Raw genomic sequence first — 4,700 nt, 5'->3', positions numbered from 1 at the left:
AACAGAGCAGGGATCCAGGTAGAGAGGAAGGGGGTGAAAAGTGTTGAAGAAGGCTGATTTACAAGCTACAATTCCCCACTATAGATTATAAATCCCCAGGGTTACTTGCGTGACCACACGGCAGAGGAAAAATGGTGAAAGTGGCATAGAGAGGGCAGGGAACAGGTCCAGAGGCAGGAGAGCAGGGTGAAAACCCCGTTCTCTGGTTTGTGCCTGGCTTTTAAACTGTTAATTATTCCACCCCTTTGCTAATGGCAGGGGAGGGGGTCCCAGCTGTTTGCTGTTTTGATTGATTACCCCACCCATCAATCCCTCAGTGAGGACCCGATGATAAAGTTCCTAGAGAACATCCGGTCTTTTCCTTGTTCTCAGGAAGGAGTCTTTGTTCTGGGTAGCAGAATCCCGGGGATGGGGTTCCTCCAGCAGCCGTATTGGGGGTTTCTGAAGTCCACGTGGACTCCTTGTCAGGTTCCAGATCCATTTATCAATTCCCTATCTTATTAGCTTGCTTCATATTCGCCACATACTTTTCTGTGTTTTTGCTTGTCTACCTTTTTATTGCATCACCTTGCTGAGTAGCTCCTCCATGGCGCTTGTGGGCCAGGTGGCACTCTGCGGTGCTTGTGGGCAGGACTGCCTTCACAAGGAGGCCCCGGGATGCAAACCCAGGGCCTCCTGTATGGTAGATGGGAGCCCAACTGATTGAGCCACAGCCGCTTTCTTTCATTCCTTTTTATTGCCAAATATTCCATTGTATAAATAGACCACATTTTGTTTATCCATTCAACAATTGACAGGCATTTGAGCTCTTTCCACTTTTTGGCTATTAAGAATTACACTGCGGAAACGGACTTGGCCCAGTGGTTAGGGCATCCGTCTACCACATGGGAGGTCCGCGGTTCAAACCCCGGGCCTCCTTGACCCGTGTGGAGCTGGCCCATGCGCAGTGCTGATGTGCGCAAGGAGTGCCGTGCCACGCAGGGGTGTCCCCGGCATAGGGGAGCCCCACGCGCAAGGAGTGCACCCGTAAGGAGAGCCGCCCAGCACAAAAGAAAGTGCAGCCTGCCCAGGAATGGCGCCGCCCCCACTTCCCGTGCGGCTGACGACAACAGAAGCGGACAAAGAAACAAGATGCAGCAAATAGACACCAAGAACAGGCAACTGAGGGGGGATTAAATAAATAAATAAAATCTTAAAAAAAAAAAAAAGTATTACGCTGGGGGAGAAGATGCAGCTCAGTGGCTTTGAGCAGAAATCGACTTTTTTACAATTCTGGAGGCCCCTCGGTCAAGGTGTGGGCAGGGCTGCACATTCTCTGGAGGCTCTCAGGAGAATCTGGTGGCTGTCCAGATTTCCGTTCCGCTTCTGGTGGCTGTCCTCATTCCTTGACTTGTGGCTGCATAACTCCAATCTTTGCAGTCACATGGCCTCCTCTTCTGTCTGCCACACTTCCCTCTGCCTCCATTTCATAAGGATAATCCAGGATGATCTCCTCATCTCAAGACCCTTAATTACATCCACCAAATGTCTTTTTCTCAAATAAGGTAACATCCATGGGTTCTGGAGATTAGGACATGGACATATCTTTTGGGGGCCACCGTTCAACCCACTGCAGGACTGACTGACAGACTGAAGAAGTGACTAGGTGAGTATTCCAAGATGGCAGGACTTCCTGTGTCTGGGAAGAGGACTGAGGAGTTCAAGCATAGGGTACAAGAGCCCAGCCTAGAGTTCCATCCAGGCCAGGAGACCAACGACCTCAGGGAGGGAAGGTACTACAGATATGGGTCTCTCAGCCTTCCCAGCCCTAACTTAGCATCTGGTAGGGGCTATGCTAGGAGCCACCTAAGTGATCTTTAAAATGCAAATCTGTTCTTATCTCTTTCCAGCATAAAACCTTTAATAGCTTCCTACAGCTTCTGGCCAAAGACCAATATCCTCACTTGGCCTACAAAGCCTGGGGGGGTCTGGCCCCAGCCCACCCCTGCAGTCCTTCCTCATACCTCCCACACCTGCTATCTGCCTCCAGGCTCACTGGCTGCCACTATTCCAACTGTCCTGGGGCCTTGACTGGGTTCCCTCTGCCTGGAAGGCTTTTCTTCCACCTGCTTCAGTGAATTTCACAAGACTTCAGACCTTAACCCAGGGAACTCTTCTTCAGGGAATTCTCCCTTGGTTCTGTGATCCAGGAGAGAAAATGTGTGATGTTAATTCTGATACTGAGCAAAAGCAGGTTCTTTTCTCCTGATGCACTATAAAGACCAATTTCTGAGACATCAGAGTTTCAAAGAGAGAATTTATTCATTTACAGAAGCAAAAGAGGTCAGTGGCCTTGTGGCCCTCAAAACTGCCTTCTGGATCTGCAGAAATTCTAATATTTTATAACATCAGGGGCTAATGAATAATTGGGGTGGAGCTAGGTACGGTTTCCTTCATTAAAAAACATTAAGGGGTTGAACAGGGTGGGGATGGGTACCAAACCAGGGTGAGTCACAAGGGTCTGGGATAGGAGTATGTAAAACAGAAGTTGGTTGCAAGGTTTTTCATATGGATATTAAACAGAGGATGAGTGGAGTGGTTGCCATCACAATAGTAAGCATACACAAAGGTGAGCCTGGTCTGGAGTAACCATAAACAGGGATGAGACCTATTCAGAAAGACCATCACAATAGCAGGTCTAGGCTAAGTTTAGCCAGTTTCAAAAATTTCTGATATTAGCCTTTGGCCATTGGTAATACAAAGACAACAATATAATGATTTAGTAATCATAATTATTTGTTGATTCTTAACCCGAGTTATAATTCTCATGGCTCCCTGTACTTATTTTACTTAACACTTCTGAAGTTTGTAACTGTGTACATATTTGTAAGATTATTTTATTAGTGTTTGTCTCCATCACTAGAGAGTAAGCACCTTAAAAGCAGAGTTTGTATAATTCACTACTCTATCCCAAATGCCTTGTCCAGCACTTGGACTATGGGGTAATTTTAAAATATGTCTGCAAATTCTTTAACACTCTTCCCAGCAAGAGGTAGAGTCTCTTTAAATATGGGCTGACCCAGTTGAGGCAGGTTAATATAGGGAAAGGGAAGACTTGGGTCACAGCTGAAGACCTGGTAGACAATATGGCCGGCAGTCAACATGGCTGACAGACAACATGGCCAACAGGCAGCATGGCTGTGAGACCCCACCCAAAAACCTCCTGAGAAGAAGGCTGCCTGAAAAACCCTGTGAGATCCCAGCCACAAGATCTTGTTTGGAAAAATGAGATCCCATTTGACCCATGAGATCCCATTGGATCAAGGAAAAGCCCTGGATACCCTCAAAAGGCCTCACCATTGGCTCCCTGAGAAATGACGGGTGGGACAACCAATCAGAACAGCAAACAGCTGAGGTCCCACACAAAAATTATGAAGGGGAGAAGGAAAGACTTTAAAAAGCCCTGACCTGGGGCCCCATGGGCACATCTCATTCTGTAGCACACCCTGGGTCCATACCTCAGATTGTGTACTTTTCTCATTTTCTTGTTTCATAACAAACTCTACTCCCTTGCCTACCCAATGGCATGTCCATAAATTCTTTTACGCAACATAAACCAAGAACCTAGAAGTCCAGAACCCAGAGCCATCTGGTAACAGAATGACTTGCATCTAATCAATAGAATGTGGTAGAAGTGATACCGTGTGATGCCTGAGGCTAGGCAATAAAAGATAACAGCATTTCCTCCTGGTTTACTCTCCCTTTTAGAACCCAGTTGCCATGGATGAGGAAGGCCAGGCCACATGTAGATGTCCCAGCTAAAATCCCCACTGAGATCCTAGCCTACAGCCAGCAGCAACTGCCAGACATGTACTGGAGGAAGCCTTTGAGAGGATTTCAGCCTCAGTCACCATTTGACTTCAACCACAGGAGAGACCGAGTGAGAACTATCTAGCTGATCCCAGTTACTTCCAGAACCATGAGAGAGAAAAATAAACCATTGTTATTATCATACAAGTCACTAAGTTTGGGGTGATTTGCTATGTAGCAATAGATAGTGTGGTGGTTTGGAGTTGTATGTACCCCAGAAAAACATGTTCTTAAATCTAATCCACTCTTGTGGATGTAAGCCCATTATAAGTAGGACTTTTTGATGAGGCTACTTCAGTTAAGGTGTGACCCACCTCATTCAGGATGGGTCTTAATCATATTACTTGTGTCCTTTATAAAGGGAATGAATAAAGAGAAAGAGAAAGAAAACCATGGAAACAGTGGAGCCAAGGATCCGTGGCAGCTGGTCTTTGGGAAGAAAGCATTGCCTTGATGATGCCTTAATTTGTACTTTCTTTTAGCCTCAAAATTGTAAACTAATAAACTCCCATTGTTTAATTTAATACATTTCATGGTATCTGCTTTAAGCAACGTAGGAAACTAAAACAGATAAGGTAGGACAGGGTTTAATAAATATTTATTGAAGGAATAAATGTGGATAGCCCTGGTTGAAGGAACATAGCCTCTGCTTTAGCTCTGTGCAAATTTCAGTAAACAATTCTTAGTTTCCCTTTCCTCAACAGGTCCTGGATCCTGGAAGCCCCAATTTAGAAAGTCAAAGGTCTGCATTCCTCATACCCTGTCAAAGGAAGACTAGCAGAAACTCTATCCAAGGCAGAGAACATGGTGATGCCATCAAAAGTTATCTTTGGCAGGGACCTCAGAGATCA

The 4,700-nt window shown here is 45.9% G+C and overlaps 1 long non-coding RNA gene across 1 annotated transcript; it reads left to right on the top strand.

Moving 5' to 3' along the window:
* The first annotated feature begins 329 nt into the window (after positions 1 to 329).
* Positions 330 to 3,996, top strand: LOC131278025 (uncharacterized). Its single transcript, XR_009185124.1, has 2 exons — positions 330 to 1,645; positions 3,748 to 3,996. It is a non-coding gene; the product is annotated as an uncharacterized lncRNA (long non-coding RNA).
* Positions 3,997 to 4,700: the final 704 nt, after the last annotated feature.

Source organism: Dasypus novemcinctus, chromosome 3 (genome assembly GCF_030445035.2).
Source record: "Dasypus novemcinctus isolate mDasNov1 chromosome 3, mDasNov1.1.hap2, whole genome shotgun sequence".
NCBI classification, from domain to species: Eukaryota; Metazoa; Chordata; class Mammalia; order Cingulata; family Dasypodidae; genus Dasypus; species Dasypus novemcinctus.
The sequence above is the reverse complement of the archived record's forward strand: the minus strand, read 5'-3'. Positions and strand labels throughout refer to the sequence as shown.